The sequence below is a fragment of the Trachypithecus francoisi genome, unplaced genomic scaffold (genome assembly GCF_009764315.1).
Source record: "Trachypithecus francoisi isolate TF-2019V2 unplaced genomic scaffold, Tfra_2.0 Lachesis_group20, whole genome shotgun sequence".
Classification (NCBI taxonomy): domain Eukaryota; kingdom Metazoa; phylum Chordata; class Mammalia; order Primates; family Cercopithecidae; genus Trachypithecus; species Trachypithecus francoisi.
This window is the reverse complement of record NW_022681466.1, coordinates 3,415,373-3,437,128: the sequence shown is the minus strand read 5'-3', so window position 1 is coordinate 3,437,128 and position 21,756 is coordinate 3,415,373. Positions and strand designations below refer to the sequence as shown.

The following is a 21,756-nucleotide window of genomic DNA, read 5'->3' as shown; positions in this document are numbered from 1 at the left end:
GGTTTCCTGTTGCCCAAGGTGAAGGTGGTGGTTGGATGCTCTTCAGGAGTGATCAAGGTTAAGTTAACCCCCAAAAGGCTTTGGTAGCTGCAGAATGGAATCAGCATATCAAGTTTTAAAGCACCAGGAGCCACCATAGAAAGACGCAGCAGGGCTGTTGATATATATTGATGATGATGATGACAACAGTGATCATTCACTGAGGTGACTGAGTACACTGCGTGCCTGGTAAATAGCACAAGGCACTTCATTCTTATCATCTCATTTGATCCTTACAAGAAATCCATCAGGCGGGTGCTAGGATGATTTCCACTTTGCAGATGAGAAGTTTGAAGCACAAAGGGATTGATAATTTGTGTAACATCATACTGCTAGTAAGTGGCAGCGCTGATACTCAAAGCCACATGTATCTGACTCCAAAAGGAATAATCTGCTAATATTATACATGGATTTTTTAAAATAAATGAGCATTAAAATTTGCATCATTAATGTCTGTCTTCCTAGAAGACTTGTATAATATAAGCATATATGAACTATATTTAACTTTTATTGGTGAAAAATTATTTACCATGTGGGATTGCTTGATTTGTTGTCTTGTACAGTTTTGGTCTCTGGAGCTTCAGAGAAAGAAAATATTAATATAATGCAAAAACTGTCAGCTGACGGCTGGTACTGTTTGTTTTCTGTCGTATGCTTTTTAGTCCAGTAAAAGTTAACCAGAAAATGGATGGGTGGGGAAAATATGTTCCAGGTAGAGGGAACAACGTGTGTAAAATCCAGGTATAAGAGAAAACATGGTGGGTTCTGGGAATGGCAGGTCAATAAGATAGTTGGAAAACAGAAGGCCAGTGCAGGTATGGGATGAAGTGAGAGATAAACCTGGGGAAAGAGGCCAGGGCCAGACCAGAAAAAGCCTTCTCTGCAATGTTAAAGACTTTACAGTTCATCCAAAATCAATGAAAACCATGAAGCTGAAGACAGACATGATCCAATTTGCATTTTAGAATGAGAATGCTGGGTGGAATGCACCACTTCTCTTGCTGCAGGCCTAGGACCATATATTTCCCCATTCAAATGGCAAGAGCAGTTGAATATTTTTATGTCCTAGTTCAGTACTCCAGAAGGCTCCTTGAAAGCATATGGCATTTTCTTCTTCGGTGTCGAGGAGTCCAGCCAACCATAGCTGTTGCTGCATCCTGGCCCTAACCTCAGAAGAGTGCATGCTTTCCCCACTTTCAGTCCAGAGGTATGCTTCCTGCATTTATTTTTCTCTATGAGATACTAAAAAGACAGGTGCTGAGTTTGGGGGCTTTCTGCTCACTCTTAGCCCTTATGCTGTGTTCTGCTGAATGCTCAGCTGAAGCTACCTGGAAGTGGGCAGTGCTATGAGTTCCTGAGCGACCATTTACCTTAGCTGTAAGTCATTCTGCACACTAGGAAGGAGAAGGTTGATCAAGAGGGGTATTTCTTTACTTAATAACAAAATAGAAATGTTGTTTGTATCCTACTAGCACTAGAATCCCTAAATGTTGTCTTCACCCACCGCGACGGCAGGCTAGACAGTGACAGGTGAATATAAATTTTAAAAAATCTGCTGACCTCTCTCCTTGACATTGCTCTTCCCTGAAGTCAAAGACACCAGCATCTCTTTGCTCAGTCCTCTCTAGAAACTGCAGTTCAATGTGGAGAGGCAGGAAGAGAGGAGTGTAGTCCTGGACTTGTTTTAACCTTGGGAGTTCTTGTTGCTTTTTCTGACTCAATTGTCCAATTCATTCAGTCCACTAAATACATATTTCTTGGGACTCAGTTGCTAGGGTCAACCAATCGGGATAGAAGATCACAGGTAATGACTGTGCCAGGAAGCAGAGACAAGAAATTCCTTCCTTGCTGCTTCATAGGTGACAGGTCTTCAGAAGGTGAAGGACTGCTGTTTGCAGGGTGGACTTCAGTGACCTGCATGGAGCTTGGGAAACTTCACAGTTCCACTTCGAACTCCCCTGTAAGAAGTCAGAGCAAACATTGGAGGTCAATGACTAAATCATGGCTTAAACTCTTTCCATGGGAGTCAAATTCCACTTCCAGCTGTTTAACCAGGACATCTGGAACCTGGATGTGAGCATTTTGACCTCCATTTTTGAAAGGCAGTCTATCAGTTGATTACCTACTACCACCTTTTGGCCAAAGAGAGAAAGAGAAGAAATAAAGATGGCCGAATGTGTTGTGTAGCCTTTGACTTAGTTAAATGGTTCAGCAGCCAAAATGGCATATTTGAAAGTTGGTCACTAAAATATTGATTATAATAACAAACTATAGATCTGAGCTTCAGTTTTCTTACAAGCACAGTGGAAAAATAATTTAAAATGTGGAGGCACCATGAATATCATGTGGATATTTTCATTAACTCTGTAAAAATCAGTAATCTATGCCAGAAGAACATGATGAGACAGACACATTTGTTCTTGGCATTTTAGCCTTTTTTTTTTTTTAACAGTGTTTCACTCTGTGGAGTGCAGTGGTGCAATCATAACTCACTGCTGCCTCAACCTCTCAGGCTCAAGTGATCCTCCCACCTCAGCCTCCCAAGTAGCTGGGACCACAGGCACTCACAACCACACCTGGCTAATTTCTGTATTTTTTTTTTTTATGAGACAGTGTCTTAGCAGGCTGCCCAGACTGGTCCTGGGCTCAAGCAATCCTCCCGCCTCAGCTTCCCAAAGTGCTGGGATTACAGGAGTGAGCCACTATGCCTGGTCCTCGCCTTTTTTTTCATTTTATCTTTTTAGTTTGATAATTGTATTATTACCAAAATTTATTAGTATATTTGGAGATTATGGATAAATATGAAACCTTATGTTAGGCTCTGCAAAGAGGACCTCCACTCAGTTTACTTTCTGTAATGGGGATTTATTGCAAGATTGTTACATGCTGAGGGGGAGAAAGGGATGCTATCTCTCTGGATCCTAGTAGCCCCAGGACTGTGAGGCATAGCAACCTTCATAGAGAACTGGACTTTAGAGATCAATCTTGTCTTGGTTTGCTTAATATTCATATTTCCTGAAAGAGAGGAAATTGGGCTTATCTGCCACCATTCTACACGGAAAACCTTGGTGGGCAAAATTTAGGATAGCATATCCCAGAAATAGCCTTCTTTGTATCTGGTTCTGTGACTTCTCAGCCATTCCATAAAGCAGTCAGCTGTGTGGTTAGAGAGAGCAGGGTTGGTTTATCCACATGACATGGCACGAACTACATCATGATTGATATGGTTTGGCTGTGTCCCCACCCAAATCTCATCTTGAATTCCCACGTGTTGTGGGAGGGACTGAGTGGGAGGTAATTGAATCATGGGGGCAGGTCTTTCCCATGCTGTTCTCATGATAGTGACTAAGTCTCACAATATCTGATGGTTATTATAAGGGGAGTTTTCCTGCACAAGCTCTCTCTCTTTGCCTGCTGTCATCCATGTAAGATGTGACTTGCTCTTCCCTGCCTTCTGTCATGATTGTGAGGCTTCCCCAGCCACGTGGAACTATAAGTCCAATCAAAGATCTTTCTTTTGTAAATTGCCCGGTCTTGGGTATGTCTTTATCAGCAGCGTGAAAAGAGACTAATACAATGATATATAGGAATAAACCATACTAGTCATTTTCCTTATATTATGTTTGGAAAAGTTGGGCATCTGATGATTTTGAGGTTCTTCCTGTAGCCCCTTCCTCATACTACTTTGATCTTGTCCAAAGTCTTGGAGCATAATTTTATTGTTATGACATTTACAAATGCACTTTTTTTCTAATGATAAAATTTTGTCTTTATGGGTGCATCTCAAAAATCTCTCTTTGCATAATGTGTGTATAGACCTGCCTACAGACATATTGGGTGGAAGCCCTAGGAGCCTCAAGCAAGTATGAATGTTGGCCCTGAGAACCACTGTTCTCATTATCAGAAAGGATGTTATCCAGAGACCTCTAGGAATACATTCACCAAAAATGCAACTGTGGTCCTGTGGTTGTATGAGCTTTGGCTCTTCTCGTGAATTGTATTTCACTGGAGTCAGGTGTTTTCTATAAACATCGTTAAACCACGAGACCAACTGCATTGAACGTTTTTTGTACCACATTGTTTTATTTCTTGCTCATCTTTTCCTTGAAGAGCTGGGGCTGGGGTGAGGTGTGTGGTGTACCTAGCACTCAAAATGTAATGATTCTCAGAGTCATACAGGGGCACGGTCAGTACCTGAGAGTGAGCCACTCCTTAACATTTTGCCTCCTAGGTGCTTCACTTGCCTTGCCCAAGCACTAGCCCTAGATTAAATAATATGTTTCCATTAGTTTTTCAAAATTATAATATTAACAATAACTAGCCCTTTATTGAGCTCTCCCTTAAGTGCCAGTAAATGTGACTTACATGTATTTGCTTATTTTTCCTTACATGAAACCCTACGAAGTAGATACAATGGGTATCATCCCTGTTTCATAGACAAGGAAACTAAAACACTGGAATGTTAAATCAGTATTTCAAGGTTCATCTAGGAAGCGCCAGATCCAGGACTGGGACCTGGGCCATCTGATTTTCAGCACTTGATCTCAAACTTTCCACTAGATACCTCTTCAAGGACATTTTTGTCCGTGTGACAAGTAGAAAAATTCCACAGCTGGTTTGCTGACCAGCCAAGTCAGAGCTTCCCTGACACCAGTGTAATCTTAACACTTGGGATTTGAAACTGTGGTCAAGAATGTTCAGACTAGCTCTCCAATAAGAGCAACTTCAAATATCAAACCCCAGGGCGGCTCATTTTCATCAGGGTCTTTTAAATGACTGATTCTTGGACCCGTCCATTGACACATTCATTCAACAAGTATTTACCGGGCCCGTCCTACATACTAGATATCGTTCTAAATGCTTAGAACACAGCTGTGATTAAATGAATGCCCCTATCTGCATAGAGGTTACATTCCAGTCGTGGGGACACATCATAAGGAAACAAACAAACATACAGTTTGATGTCACAAAGCAAATAAAGCAGATCTTGAGGGAAAGAGAGTGTTGGGTGGCCAGGAAAGACTTCTCTGAGGAAGCGGCATTTGAGCAGAGTCTTGAGTGACATGAGCAGAGAGAGAGAATGCGAGCCTCACATAGCAGTACTGTAGCTACTTTATAAATAAATTTTTCCTATTGTGTATTTGACTTGACATTTTTAAAAAGTACAAGATCAACACTGACAACAATGTAGTCACGAGAATGTCACTCACCATGGCTTCAAGAGCTATTTTCACCTCCTTGCTGTGGCAAGAAGGAGTAGGTGGGGTAGATGGCCCATGAAACAATTTACTTCACGGACAAAATCTTCTGACTGGGGATTTGAAGTCTACTGAGTGATGCCCTGTTTGTTCTTCTGAATTAAATTAGAATTGGGCAGTCTCCATTTTGCGGTTTTCTTCTTCAGCCTCTGGTGGACCAGAACATCAGCCAGTTTTCATTTGTGTTGATTTCCTTGGAGGAATAAGTTGTGGCAGAGGCTGCCCCAGGTGTGCGAAAGACCATCCTTCCTGGGCCATGGCTGCAGCCTCTGTTTCCATTAGCCTTTCTGTAGGGCAGTGTTGTCAGGTGTCCGATTCCAAATGTCGCATGACCCAATAGTGAGCACGCAGTGGATTTGTCAGTCCTACCTAAGGCTGGGTCAGGACGAAAGCTGCCATGACAATGTCACGTGTCATTTACTGTGCAGGTGGGTGTCTTAGGTGAGACTGGACTCTTCCTCTGAGAAGATCTGAAATGCAGTGAGCACTTTTGCTTGAAGACAGGGACTGATTTGGGTAGCATCCTTCGGCCTCTTCTAGTCTGGGAGTCAGAGAAAGTTTGCATCAAAATGTCATCAGGATAAGTGCGAGTGTGAGTAAAGGTAGACGTTTCCAGGGCATCTTTGGCCAGAGGTAACATTTTAACATTTCAGGGCCAAATTTTTAGTTTTGGCAAAAACACGTTTTGCAACTCAAAACTTCTCTTCCTGCTTTACCCTGATTAGTTGCTAGTTGAAAACACTCGGCATCTCAACTGTGTCCTCCCCTCCCTATTACCACCCCCTCTCCCCAGCTGCTAACTTGGGAACTCAGGGCTGTGCCCAGTGGAGACGTTTATAACAGTTGTAGGGAGGTAGGTGGGAAGAAAGGAGGGAAAGAAGACAGGAAAGGAAGGTGGAAGGGAAGAATGAAGAAATTCCTTATCTATCCAGTTTTAGACTTGGAGATAACATTTTTCTCCAGGACACGGCGCAGGCCTCAGCGGTTAGAACAGTCGGGTTCAAATCTTAATCCCCCACTGAAAACACTGTGTGACCTCAGACAAGTAACAGAACCTTTCTGAGCCTCAGATGTTCCTCATCTCTAAAGGAAGAACGTGAGGGACTGATTTCAGTGAAGTAGCTTCTGTCGAATGCTGCTGCTGCCACGCTTAGCAAATTGCTTAACACATAATAGGCATTCAACCTGAGAGTTTTATTGTTACTTTATTTGGGTACTGAGAGCTCTGTTTCTGGGGTGGCACTGCCTGACCTAGGGTGGAGTTACATCGTGTATCCCAGATCCACTAAGTCTGTGGCTTTATATAGCCTAAGAGGTTTGAATAACCCCAAAGCTTCTATCATACAAGAATTTCATAGAGATTCAGATACCAGCAAAGCCACTGGAAGCTGTGATGGTTAAGTTGATGTGTCCATTTGGACAGGCTGCACTATCCAGTCATTTAATCAAACAATAATCTAAGTGTTGCTAAGGAGGTATTTTGTGGATGTTAACTTTTACAACCTGTTGACTTTAAGTAAAGAGGATTACCTTGGATAATGTGGGTGGTCCTCATCCAATCAGTTGGAGGGCCCTGGGACCAAAAACTTGGAGAAGAAATTCTGCCTTCAGACTGCAGCCTCAACTCACACGGGAATTTCCAGCCTGCCAGCCTGCCCTATGAATTTTAGACTTTCTAACCCTGACAACTGCATGAGCTAATTCCTGAAAGTAAATGAGCTAATAAATACTTGTATTTTATATTATAAGTTATTGTATTATTTTATATAAACTATATCACACAATTTGTTACCTTTATATAATAATTATATGCTATTTCTAATAAAATGTATATTACATTATATATTGTATTCTATATTATATGTCCAATTATAAATTATAAATACATGTAAATTTATGTATAAATAAATTATAATAATTTATAATTTGATATAATCATAATAAATACATGTATTTATAATAACTTATAATTTGCTATATAACATAATATGGAATATAATGTATATATTCCATATTATTATATATTACATTCCATATTATGTTATATAGCAATTATAAATTATTGTTTTTTCTTAATGATATGAATTATATATATATGATATATATGATATATATAAAATCTGCTCTTGGTTCTCTTTCTCCGGAGAACCCTGACTGATTCAGAAGCTTCTAGCTTAAGCATGTATACAGTGTAGACAAATTTTAGCAGGACCCTTTCTTCAGCTCTTCTGTTAGAGGAATCCAGACTTGAATTCTTAATGAAAACCAAAAAGGGGACAAAGGCAGGAGCTTCTGGCTAGGTGGGGACCGGTGTGGGGATGGATTTCCTAATCCTAACCTGAAAAGGGAATTTCAGGATAGAATGGACGACGTCCCAAACCCCAGACCAGTGTTTAGTCCCTGAAAGGCTCCGTGGAGAGGTAAACAGCTTGGGTGGAGTGCACAGTTTTGTCTGTTCCGTTGCAGAGCTTTCCTGGGCCTTTTCCCCAAGCTGGGTTGTGGTGGTTTAAAATTAGTTCTTATTTGGCCTGCGAGGGAAGAGCGAGTTTGTGGAGTCTGGGCTGGACTCAGCCTTTTGCTGTAGAGGTTCTGAGGGCTGTGTCTGTGACTTGTGCATGTTGAAAGTGGAGAGACTTGGGCTCAAGACCTCCATGTGACCAAACCTCTGTCCTTGTCATCAGAGCTGTCCAGAAACCTAAATGGAACTGAAGGACCACCTTGGTCTGATCTGGGAGACACGTCTCCTGTCCCAAATAGAGCTCTCTACCTACCTCCCTCTCTGAGATGCCTGCGATCCGCAGGAGGAATTACTCCTTTTGGGCATGACTGTAAGCAACTACTCCATTGCAAGTCTTGTTCCCAAACCGTTACTGCCCATGAGCACAGTGACATTTAATTTCATCTTTAGGATTCACTTCCATCACTTCAAGTAGGGTCATCTTGGAACAGGACCCAGGATAGGTAAGCTTTGGTGGGGAGGGGAGGAGGAAGGTTGCAATGCTAGTTGTCCATTTAGGAAAGAAGCCCTAGCTCACTGGGAGGCGAGATGAAAACATTGCAGGCTGGAGAGCGGAGGATGCTGATTGAGAGAGTTCTGTAAGGGGTTAAAAGAGCAGAAAAACAGACATTCATTTTCTTTACAAGTGTGTTTTCAGTTGGCATGAAACCTCCTTTGACTCTGGAGTTGTTTTCTCTGAATATCTTTGCTTTCCCTTTTTCGGACATTGATTCCAATGTCAGTGTAAAGCTAAACATGGCTGACTACACACTTGGCCTGGTCCTTGTGAAAATATCTAAGCTATTACTGAATTCAGGGCTATTGCTGATTGGTTTCCTAAGTGGACTTGAAATGTATAGCTTTATTCAAATAATCATATCAACAAGCCATATTGCAAACAGGTCAGCATGGGTAGTTGATGACTAATACCACAACACACACACACACACACACACACACACACACACACACATATGTGCACATACACCACTTCATTGTGAGCTGAGTTTAGTTATAATCATTCCAATCTCAGCAATGTTTGATTTATTTGATTTCTTTTGTCTGATAAAAACAGAAGTGATGAAAGATGATCAGTTTTAGTTATTAATAATTATTGATACATATTTAGATCTTTGATTGGCAGTTCAGTCTTATGACCACTAAAAAAGAGAGGCCCTTGGAGGAAAGATTAGCTTTGTAAGAATGTTAGAATTTTAATAGCTTAGATAAAGTTTTTTAACAGTTGGAAACTAGAAAATTTGCCTTGAATTTAATTTATGAAAAGGACTTCCAGACCTCTGTCATGTAGACAGATTTCTGTTCCAATTGCAGACAACTGTGTAATCTGTTCTTCAGTTAAGAATGTTTGTACAGTTTGTGTTCAAACAGACATATTTAAGCAATGAAGAAAGTATTGTAACTAGGCAACTATTGATTATCTACCCAGTGTCCAGTCCCTGCTATTCCCTTCCTAGCAGAACCTTGATTGGGTCGAGGTTTAAACAGCAATGTGTCAAGGCAGGTGGACCAGGAGGATCTTTTTTTTTTTTTGAGGTGGAGTCTCTCTCTGTCGCCCGGACTAGAGTGCAGTGGCCAGATCTCAGCTCACTGCAAGCTCCGCCTCCCGGGTTTACGCCATTCTCCTGCCTCAGCCTCCTGAGTAGCTGGGACTACAGGCGCCCGCCACCTCGCCCAGCTAGTTTTTTTTTTTTGTATTTTTAGTAGAGACGGGGTTTCACTGTGTTAGCCAGGATGGTCTCGATCTCCTGACCTCGTGATCCGCCCGTCTCGGCCTCCCAAAGTGCTGGGATTACAGGCTTGAGCCACCGCGCCCGGCCAGACCAGGAGGATCTTAAGGGAGGGAACTTGATTGACCTGAGGCAATCATAATACTCTTGAGCATCCCTTGGCCAGCGATTGGCTTAGAGGTGGGCATCCTAGACTTGGCATACGAGAAAGACAGTAGGAATTTGCTGGGCGCTCTTGCGAAATATTGCATAAAACAGTTCATCAAAATTGGCCTTTCCTTTTTGCCTTGACCAGCCATGTAAGAATTAATGCCTAATGCTGAGACAGACAAATTGCAACCATCAGGGAAAGCCAGGAGACTCTGAAAGAGACCAATTATTGAGTTGCTGAATTAACCCTTCCTGAAGCCACCTACTTCCTCACTTACTGGTGTGTCCTTACTGTGTAAACCCCTTTTAACTGGGTGTTTTGTTTCTTGCAGCCAAAAACAATCCACTGATACACTTGGTGACATTGATTGAGAAAAAAACAAAGATGGGTAAGATTTAGTCTTCAGATTATTTTTTGTCTTTAGTAAGGCATAATGTAATTAACCAAAAAAGAAGTGATTATACTTTTGGTAACTCTTGTAGCCATTGTCAAAAAATAAAGTGATTTGGAAAATATGCATATATGCATGTACACACACGCACACTCACACACACACACACACTCTTCAATCCATTCTTGAGGTTGATATATTAGTTTCCAGGCATTGATTGTTTCAGTATTTCTATATCTAAAAAGTTGTGGAAGGATCTGAGAGACCCAGATTCAGTTTTTATAGCTGTTTGCAAGTATCCTAAGTTGGCAATGCATAGATGTGTAGAGAAGGAAAGTAAGAGACACAGGGAGCAACATGAGTGAATAATCTCAAGGGATGAACAGTTCCCAGCTGTGCGGACTTCTTTAGCCACATCACATCACACGCTTAGAAGTCAAGTTCGCTAGGTGTGTTTTACAGATAGAAAAGTCAAGGTGCAGAGAAGTCAGGACTTGCACATAGAAATTAAGTGATCTGAGTTCCCAGTGCCCCCAAAGGATTTTCATTACTGCACATTACCTCTGTTTTATCTCCTCTTACGAAAATGCAGACATGCTCAACCCTCTGAGGACCTGTTGCCTTTTTGTGAACTTGAGTAGAAAAGAGATCAAGCCACTTGCTGTGGCTGTTAGACTGGAAACTCTGAGTTGGTCACAAGAAAAATGGTGTTCATTTCCATGAACCCAGCCATCTGAACTGGTCAGGCTCTAATAACCGAGTTTATGGAAGCTTGTTTGGAAGAGATGAATTTGCTTTTGGTATTTTGGAAGGGTCTCAGGATCTTGCCAACATCAGCTGCTGATGGAGTTCCTGACTGTGTGTGACAGGTCTGAGCCCCCTGCTTCTATGGTGCTCCAGGTACCCACTCCCTGGTAACCACCTCTGATTTTAAACTTCCCTAACAGTCTGGCCGTGGAGGCATGATATCCATAACATCCCCCAAAGGAGCTAAAGGAGAAATCCACAAGTTACCATGAGCATTTCTAGTCTGCTGATTGCCAATCGATTCCTCCAGGACATTCCTCAAGGTGTGTATGAAAAATAGTGTCCACCAGGGACTGAGGTGGTTCAGGTACCATTGCTGATTTGGGGTGGAACATTTCTGTAAAGTGAGAACAAAATAGGGGTAGGAGCTATGTGAACAAACCCTCTATTGACTAGGAACAAGACATAAAAAGTTTCTGATAGACACATATCTAATGGGGAGTTCATGGCGGAATCAACGCCCTCCACTTTTCTACCGATTACATCCTACCTTCCTCTCGGGCACATGGCTGCAGTCGTGCTTAGCCCATGAGGGTGCTGTTCTCCCTTCCTTATGGAAATTGGAGAATGTGGGAAGAGGAGACTTTGTTTTTCTTTTTAATTGTTCTCTTTTTAAAGAAAAACAATTAGGTTGTATTTTTTTTTAGAGCAGTTTTAGGTTCACAGCAAAATCGAGCAAAAGGTATAGAGAGTTATTATACTTTTTGTAACTCTTGTAGCCCCCTGCCCCCACACACATGCACAGCCTCCTCCACTATTAACACACCACATAGAGTGGTACATTCCTTGCGACCAATGGGCCTACATTGACACATCATTATCACCCAGAGCCCATAGTTTCCATTAGGGTTCACTCTGGGTGTTGTATATTCTATGGGTTTGCACCAATGTATAATGACACGTATCCACCATTATAATACCGTACAGAGTGGTTTCACTGCCCTAAAAATCCCCCTGCTTCACCTATCCATCCCTCCCTCCCCCCAACTTCTGGCAACCACTCATTTATTTATTGTCTCCAATGTTTTGCTTTTTTTCAGAATGTCATATAGTTGGACTCATATAGCATATAGCATTTCAGATTTTCTTTCACCTAATAATAAGCATTAAGTTTAAGAGACTTTTTAATTTTGTTCTGTAAGATAGCCTAACATTTTTCACACCCTTTAATAAGGGTGTGGTCTTACTTGATTTATGTTAGAAGGAAACCATTTGTTTGGAATGAATAGAGTAAATCTTTTGGGAAAATAGAAAAAAAAAGAATATTTAAAAGTCATGTGAATATTTAGGTCTAAGAGTTGTCCATGAATCCTTAGCTCAGTGTCCATAGGTCCCTACAAACAAGATCTATGAATAGAATTCTTGGAATCCTTAAGTTAGGATAAGAAAAAATTACCTTTATTTTTTCTAACCTCTATTTGAAATGTAGTATTTCTTTTCCTTATAAGTGTATGTGACAAGACACAATAGTATTGGTCATAACTAAGGCTTTATCACCAACAAAAATCATAGATTTTTTATATCACATTGTAGTGTTGTAAAAATCTCAAGATATCATCTATACTCCTCACTACTTCAAAATTATGGTAGTTAGTAGACCCACCTTCAGGTCTTGTTATTGAATGCATTAATAAGGAAGCATACATGTTATGTTTCACAATTTTATTTCCTAAATATTTTTAGATCTCAACTGCATTGCCATATAATTTATTTTATAATTCAATGTGTTTCAAGTTATGCATTTACACATGTAATTCTAAAAAGAAGTCCATAGGCTTCACCAAATTTCCAAAAGAGTTCACAGTAAACAAATTATTAAAAATCTCTGTTAATTCATAGATACTCATTCCAGAAAACATAACAATGGCTGCATATCAGGAATATCTTTTTCTAGAAAAAATATCCTCAGTTACTAGATATTCTGGGTAGTTTCCGTATGTGGAGTTTCTGGGGTAAATCCTTTGAGTTCAATATGTTGACTCTATGCTATGTCATTTCAAATATCTGACGTTATTCTGTTTTTCTTATCCAGGTCATTGTATGTTTCATAACTGGATTTCGTATTTGGTATTTGCCTCCCAAATTTTAAGAGCAAAACTTGTCATCTATCGCCTTATTTTAATTCTCACTATGTAAACTTATAAGAAATAACTCACAACGTGGTGTCTCATAACTCACTTCTGAAATATCCAATGAAAAATTGCCAAGTTATTCACTGTTGTTTATTTTGGTCCCAGTACACTGTCCATGCCCTGGTTGAATATCTCGCCAAATTTCCTCCAATTTATTGCAAAACCAATTGGCAGAACAATGAGGAAACCTGTCTGGGGCCAATTTCAGCAATTGATGGTGCCGCCTTCTCCCCCCACCTCCACTTTCCACTAATCCATCAAGTTTCTTCCAGATCTAGCCATTCTTAATGGGAATTTAACACCTTGGCATAGCTCCAAATGTGAAAAAAAAACCCTTCCTATCCTTACTCCACTGTTTCCCTCCCCTCTGCTTCTCATCCTTTTCTCAAAACTGACAGCCTCCAACAAGTACTTCTCCCAGCAGAGAGGATGGCCTACCTGGCATTGCAACATTGAGAATGAACCTTATTTTGAAAATAGGTGATCATGCTGTTATTGATACAGGAAATGGGAGATTTAAACCTCTTCCCATCAAGGTGTGAACCTTTCACAAAGCAGCAGCTCTGAAATATTTCCTATGTGGTTGGCATAGGTGAAAACACTGTTTTGCAGAGCCTGCTGAGGCCAAAACTAGGGAGTGTCTTTGCAGCCTGTTAGTCAAAGTAGTTATGTATTGCTGATGGTGCTTTTCTAACATAGACCTTAAAGCTCTTTTACATGGACTGTCTTTTTGCTGCATTTTTAAGACAGAGCAAGAAGCTGAGGTTATCTGTTCCCACTATGGTTTCAAGACTAGAAACTCAAGGAGGTTTTAGGCTTGTCCAAATAACTTTGGACAAGTATACTTTGATACTTGTCCAACATATACTTGATACTAGTATTTCACTAGTGTCAAAACCATAGTGAAATATGTGAATTAAACTCTGCTGCCATTCTGTTTATTATTATTATTTTTTTATTATACTTTAAGTTCTAGGGTACCTGTGCACAAGGTGCAGGTTTGTCACATATGTATACATGTGCCATGTTGGTGTGCTGCACCCATTAACTCGTCATTTACATTAGGTAATATCTCCCAATGCTATCCCTCCCCCCTTCCCCCAACCCCATGACAGGACCCAGTGTGTGATGTTCCCATCCTGTGTCCAAGTGATCTCACTGTTCAATTCCCACCTAGGAGTGAGAACATGTGGTGTTTGGTTTTCTGTCCTTGTGATAGTTTGCTCAGAATGATGGTTTCCAACTTCATCCATGTCCCTACAAAGGACAGGAACTCATCCTTTTTTATGGCTGCATAGTATTCCATGGTGTATATGTGCCACATTTGCTTAATCCAGTCTCTCATTGATGGACATTTGGGTTGGTTCCAAGTCTTTGCTATTGTGAATAGTGCTGCAGTAAACATACGTGTGCACGTGTCTTTATAGCAGCATGATTTATAATCCTTTGGGTATATACCCAGTAATGGGATGGCTGGGTCAAATGATATTTCTAGTTCTAGATCCTTGAGGAATCGCCACACTGTCTTCCACAATGGTTGAACTAGTTTACAGTCCCACCAACAGTGTAAAAGTGTTCCTACTTCTCCAAATCCTCTCCAGCACCTCTTGTTTCCTAAGCATTACGTTGAGTTGATTTTCAGATTTCTCCCATAGGTAACAACCAGAAAGAATTTTGGGATATTGTGTTAGTTAAGGTGCATGCAGGAATACAGAAAGCATATTAGGTGTTTCAACAGAGGGGATTTAATTTAGGAAGTTGGTTATATATATTTCAGCCTTTTTGGAAGGCTGAAGTAACTAAATGGGAACAATGAGATAACACAGAGATAGTAACTGCAGGAAGAAGCTACTCCCACCAGGGCTGGGGAATAAGGGAAAAGATTAGGTCTATTGTAACCTAAAGGATCAGAGGAAGGGCCTTGAGGAGTTGAAGTCCAATCTCTGGGAGGAAGGCCCTGTATGGCTGCTGATGGCATGTCAGGAGATTGAAGGAGGGATCTTATAGAGCTGGAATTCAAACATCTGAGGAAGGAGTAATACTGACTTCCTAGAATTTGCACCTCTGAGAAAGCACTTTGAGGCTGACTCTAGGAGATAGGGACTGTATCCAACTACTGCTGTAAGGATGAAGTATTGCTGCTAGGTAGCACTGGTGGGAGCAGCAAGTAAAAAAGTGGGGAGATGCATTCTGCCTTCTCCTGATTCCAGTCTCCCTCTACTGCCTCCTATTGCCAGAATCTATCTGTTAGAAGCAACTAGCAAAGGAAAAACATGATTTGCAGAGTCCCTTTTAGCGTCCTAGAGCAGGTGTTGGAGGTTTGGGAGCTGGGAGACAGTAGCTTACTACATCACACAGGTATGTAGGACACTTTTGGATTACCAGAGGATGTACCAGTCATCCATAAGAATGTTTGGTATCATGAAGAGGATGATTTAGTATGAAGTCTACAGGTCATATACGTATGCCTAAAGCTGGCAGGTGAGTCACTGGGACTTGAGATCCTAGGCCTTCTCTCATTTGCATAGTCCTCTTGCTTGGGGCAGAGAGAGTGGGGTTGGTGTGGGAAGAAGATTGCAGCATGCAGGGTTGTGGGTGGTGATGCCAGTGTCCCTTGTCCAGCCTTGCAGGTACTAGAAGCTTCAGAGCAGTTGGGCTGAGGCTACGGTCAGGGATTAGATGGGGAGGCACCTGGCAGAATATCTGAAGGACCACACCAACATTTTCTTGTATAGGAATCAATGTATTGGTTTAGACAAACATTTGCACCCACTTAAGGCCCCAGTTTCTGGAATTATAAGGAGTAGAAAGAATCTTGATTATGAAAATCTACAGATTAATGTGCTCATCGAATAATTATAGAACGTCTAGTAAATACTACCCATTGTGCTGAGGCCAGGGAACGTGACGATGAATCAGGTAAAGATGAATCTGCCTTCAGGGGAGCTCAAACATTCACAGAAAATTATAGTCACTTTATTTTTAGCAGAATGGGAACAGAGTTGAGGGAGAGGCAGCTTACTAGTGCACATTAGGGACAGCTTCACCCAGGAGCATGAGCTGAGTCCTGTTATCAGGAGGGATGTTCAGTAGATGGCAAGAGTCAGGGGACAAAGGGCCATGGAACGATGAAGCAACATGAACACAGCCCAGAGGTGTAGCATAGACTGGTGCCCTTGAGAAAGTGGGAGGGACAGCAGGTAGAAGGTCAGGGTCTCCACTGAGGCAGCAGCTTCGCCTGCCTTCTCTTTCTGAACATTCTATCAGGCAGCAGCCTGACCGGTTTGAATTTCACCTTCTGCTCGCCTTGGATGAGAGCAATAATCATCATGATCCCAGGGAACAGCCGAAGGAAGAGAAAAGGCAGAAGATTTGGACAAGACTCCATGAAGACTAACAGCTCTTGGATAATTGAGAGAAGGCAGCTGCATGAACAGTTTCGATGCACTCATGAAGGCAGGGCCCAGTGCCTGTGGCATCTGCCCTTTTCTGGAACCAATCCATATTTCCTTGTGGCTTTCTAAAGTGCAGAGAGGGTACATTGGGAACTTTGTTTGGGGTCGTTTTCACATCTTAGAGAGAGGGAGGGACCCTCAGCATCTGTGTTAGCGGAGGGTGATCCTCATGTCCCTCTGAATGAGCTGGACTTGAGGGAACGAGTCCCTTCCAGGAAGCTGTCCCATGCCTGAAGCCTCAGCAGCAGCCTCTTGTCAGTTCCCTCCCCCCACAGAACCTTTGGCTTCCATCTGACCAGCCTTGACACCCAGTGTCCAAACACCGATAAAATTGATTCCACTAAGCGTGGGAAAGTCCTGGAGCATCGATTGTTTCCTCCTCTGCACCCCCGATACCCTGGCATTAGTGCTCTCCCAGAATGTACCCTGCTTGTTTGATTGGAGGAGGTCAAAGCCCTGATGAAGAATGAGTGGAATTCCACAGGATTGGGGCAGTCTTGATAAATGACAGCAGGGGATGGTGTGGGGAGGGGAAAGGATCAGAGGAAGTGGGGATAACTGAATGGCTTAAAAAATAATCCACCTTTGCCTCCCCTGGTTCTACCAGTCTGTCTAGTGCTTTCAGAATGGAAAAAAAAAAATGCTTGCCATTCTAAACATTTGGAGTTTCAAAAATGATCTATAAGCCATGTTTAGTTTTTCAAGTTAGAGATATTAAAAGAAAAAAAAATGTTTGAGGGCTTTACTGCTTTCCCGCAAAGAGCTAGAGCCACCCAAGCAGGATTGACTGTCATTGGTTTGAGGTTTCTGCTTGCTTAGAGGCTATTTTTTCCTCAGTGCTATGAACTAGATCAGTCCATTTTTAGCTGATAACCCTTTCCAATTTCGCTATGAAATGAGAGGCTGGTTGGGTGGTCTTTTATGTTCCTTCCAGATTTGACTTTTATGGTCTTTGATTCCAAGGTACCTCATCGACTCTGAAGACGAGAGATAGGTAGGTTCTAACTCCAGACAAGCCACTGCAAGATGGTACCAGGATGGGACAGAGAGTCTTTGTACTACCTTTTATATGTTCTCAAACCCAGCCAGGGATCAGAGTGACAATATACCATGGGGAATCAGAGAGATGTTTATGGTGATTCTGCTATGAGTCAACTGAGATGTCCCCTATGGAGATAATTCCCCATACTATAGGTAGTTAGACAAAGATGTAGATGCCTCCATTACAAATGCTACCCAGATCTAATTAGGACCACACATGCAGAGAACCCAACGGCTTTTGGACATACAGGCCAATGGTCTTCTTGGGAAAGTCTCTTCTAGTCATGGGAATTGTCTTTTTATTGTTTAAGCTTTTGCATAGACCTGGAAGAGACATCCATTGCTGTTACCCCTGAGTTTGTAATCGTGCTGCAAGTCCAGTGGGGAACTTTGGCACAAAGCGTTGAATGAGATGAGACTGCACTTATGTAGCCTGCATTGCTTGAGAATAAAGATTTCTGTTCATTTGGTGCAGTGGTTCTCATCTGGCGAAAACCCAGGGAGTAGAGGCCGGGAATGCCACTGAAATCCCTACACTGTGCAGGAAAGCTGTCAGCCCTTTGCTCCACAACAGGGGATTAACTCGTCCCAAAAGTCAGTAGTGCTGTGTTTGAGAAATGCTGTTAAGCACCTGGAAGTTCCAGAGAGCTCAGATGGTGGTGGTCATTGTGCTGAGTTTCAAATTCAGTATTTAGGTTTGGTTTTTAGCTTATAGGCAACAAATTGGCTGACTATGGGGTAAAAAGGAACTACCTCCTTTATCAAGATTGGCTTCAAAAGATGTCTGTCTCCCCTTCTGGTGGGTCCTGTGTCCATTCACAGTGTGAGAAATGGAAAGGAGGTCACTAAGAGACTTGCAATGGATGTAAAACTGGATGCAGAAACTCTGGATCTGAAGGGAATGTTCCTGACTATTTCATCCCTCCTGCCTTGGAGCACCAAATGCAGGAGCCACCCAAGGTGAGACTGAGGATTACACAGTTTTCAACATTGCTTCCCATGGACTACTTCTTCCAGCATTTGTAGATTTTTTGGTGCCTCCTTTTCTTCTGGAGACTTTCCCCTTTTCTCTGAGCAGTGTTCTGGCTATTTCAGATCTCTGCATCTATGGAGGAACACATGCTAATTTGTTGTTGCATGGCCAGATGTCAGCAACTCATTGCATTGTGTTACCACTAGCAACTCTATTAGCATTTTTTTTTTTTTTTTTTTGAGATGGAGTCTCACTCAGTCACCCAGGCTGAAGTGCAGTGGTGCGATCTTGGCTCACTGCAAGCTCCGCCTCTCCAGGTCATGCCGTTCTCCTGCCTCAGCCTCCCAAGTAGCTGGGACTACAGGCGCCCGCCACCATGCCTGGCTAATTTTTTGTATTTTTAGTAGAGACAGGGTTTCACTGTGTTAGCCAGGATGGTCTTGATCTCCTGACCTCGTGATCTGCCCACCTCGGCCTCCCAAAGTGCTGGGATTACAGGCGTGAGCCACCGTGCCCAGCCTCTATTAGCCTTTTTAGATGGGGTTCTTGAAAAAAAAATAATGCCTAGCTCAATTTTTCAGTGGTGAAACTCTAGGTATCATAATACTTTAAGGAAGAAAACACTTTTGGTTGCAGGTCTTTTACTGCTTTTCAAATGGTTGTGTATAGGCAATCATTTACTCTTAATATCTACCTTATCCATGGTAATATTCCAAGCAAGATATTGTATAATCTTTCTTGGAAACACACTTGAATATTTAACAAGAGAGAGTCCTCTAGATAACAGAACCCTATTTGCCTAAATCTAAACTCTTGAATATAATGAAAAGTCTTCCATCTGGACTATCTGGGAATAGTCATGTTTATAGCTGCTAAACTGCGAATCAGTTATGTCTCCTGGCATTAAATATGACTTGCCTTCCTGTTTGTCTCGTTAGCACTTTTCGGCCCTCTCTAACTTAGAATCCCAGGCCATTGATGAGGGCACAGGTGGGCTGTAGAGTTTAGCAGAGGGAAGGAAGCCACTCCCTGCCTGCCATGCTTGGTGATGGACCACTGGGTCCTGCCCAGTCTATTTTCATCTTCCAACACCTTTTATGACCTTGCTTTAGAGTAAGAAAATCACCCTTCAAAGGCCTCGCTCTGTCAATTTCCCCCACCATATGTTCTTATTAAAATGTTTATGACACTCTTTATCTTAGGCTTATTATCTTAGGATTGGCATTGATTAATAAAACATGCTACAAACTACAACTTACTATTTAGATTTTTAAAAAGTGGGAATAACAATAACATATGTAGATTTTAATCACTTTCTAAGCAAATGTTTCTAGTTGCAAAGTAGTCTCAATAGCAATGGAGGACATTATCAGGGTGTGTTATTTTCAGACTAGAAACACATTGAATATATATATTTGTTTGGGTCACACGCCTCGTGATGTTTTTTTATGAGACTAGATAAAGCGTATTGCAAAGCTGATAGCAGCAAAGCATTTATTGACATATTTTAGGTGTTTTCCAATTGACTGTAGTTTGTCATTGTTTGACAAATATAGCCCGGTCAATTCCTTTGATGATGGTGTTTTAGCAAAGTACTGTATGTTCAGATATTAGCATTAACAGCACATGGTAAATAAGCTATTTCTATTAAAGATTTTCATTGTCTTATTGTAAAAGTAATTATGCTAATTGTAAAAATTTTGGAAAGCCTAGAAAAGAGTAGGAAGAAAATAAATATAATTCATGATCCCACCACCCATTTATAACACTAATTTTTTAATAAACATGTAGAGACACTAAGATGCAGCTATATTGCATACATACACACATATAAACAAGTAAAATATATAATTATTTTGGTAATTCTATTGCATAACCAATTCTGTATACTTCTACTACCATTATACTATAAACATTGCCTATCAGGACAGAATTCTTTATAAACGGTTTTAAAGGCTCTGTGGTAAAACATTATGAGGGTGCAGCATAATGCTTACTCTCTCTTAGCAGTATACAAGAAGGATGTTTTCAATTTTTCACTATTATTAACGATGCCATAATAAGCAGCATTGTCTCAATCTCATAGGTTTTGTGAGAGGGAAATGAAATGGTTCATGTAAAGTTCCTAATGTAATAGTGATAGACGTTCAAAATGCCTTCCTATCCAACTTTCTTCCTCTCTCTCCACCTACGTTTCTCCTTTTCTACCTTTAATGCATTTTCTTCCCTTAAAAATAAGACCCTAGAAGTATAGCTACTTGGTTAACGTATATACACTTTTTTGTTGTTTGTAGTAATTTTTACTTCCTCATTTTAAATGCAGTTACGTGGATCTAATTCTTGATTGGCTTGATGCCTCGTTAACCTCTGTCCCAGTCTCAGTCCCATGTTACAATATAGAAGGGTGGGAATGAAGGTGTGCTCTAAAGTCAGTTACCACAGGTAGAAGGGTCTGAGAGTACGTTTCCAATGTCAAGTCCTTGCTGTCTTCCAGTCTTATCCAGCTGAAACCATCAGCCCGTTTGATTCCTGGGCGTACCCGGATAGAATAGTGATGCTTATGGATGCAGCTGGAAAACCATCATTCTTAGCAAACTATCACAGGAAGAGAAGGCCAGACACCGCATGTTCTCACTCATAGGTGGGAACTGAACAATGAGATCACTTGGACTCGGGAAGGGGAACATCACACACTGGGGCCTATCAGGGGGGGGGGAGGAGGGAGGGATTGCATTGGGGAGTTATACATGATATAAACGTTATGCACATGTACCCTAGAACTTAAAGTATAATAAAAAAAAAAAAAAAAGAAAAGAAAAGAAAAAAAGAAAAAAAAAGACAATGAAATATGATTTGAATAAATGAAAAAAAAAAAAAAAAAAAACACTGTCTCCCTCAGTTCAATCAAGCTGGTCTGGGAACCAAAATTATCCTGAGGAAGGGGGAGAAATCCATTTATTTTCCTTGTGAGGCAAGGAGGGAGGTCTTTCTCGCAAAGTCTTTGTGTGTCATTCAGGACCAGGAAACTTAATCTTCGAGTTCAAAGCTCGTCTCATCATAGAGCTCAGGACGTGCTGACTTCTTGTGCCGGGAATATTTCAGTTGCAGGAGATCACCCATTTCATCAAGAGCTTCCAAAACCTGCAATGAGATTGCTTTCTAATAGCTATCATTGAACACCTAAGTAACCCTGCTTTGCAGAGGCCAGGTTAATAGCAAGCCTCACAAAGACACACAGTCTTATTTTGCTAGCTTCTTTGATTT

At 41.4% G+C, this 21,756-nt stretch overlaps 1 long non-coding RNA gene across 3 annotated transcripts in view; it reads left to right on the top strand.

The window, feature by feature from the left end:
* LOC117066609 overlaps positions 1–21,756 on the top strand; it is a 100,142-nt gene that overhangs the window by 26,135 nt on the left and 52,251 nt on the right. The window contains exon 2 of one of the 3 annotated variants that reach the window (XR_004430404.1): positions 10,025–10,081. The exons of the other annotated variants lie outside the window; for them this stretch is intronic. This is a non-coding gene — a long non-coding RNA (uncharacterized LOC117066609). The remainder of the gene's footprint in view (positions 1–10,024; positions 10,082–21,756) is intronic. 3 annotated transcript variants of the gene reach the window in all.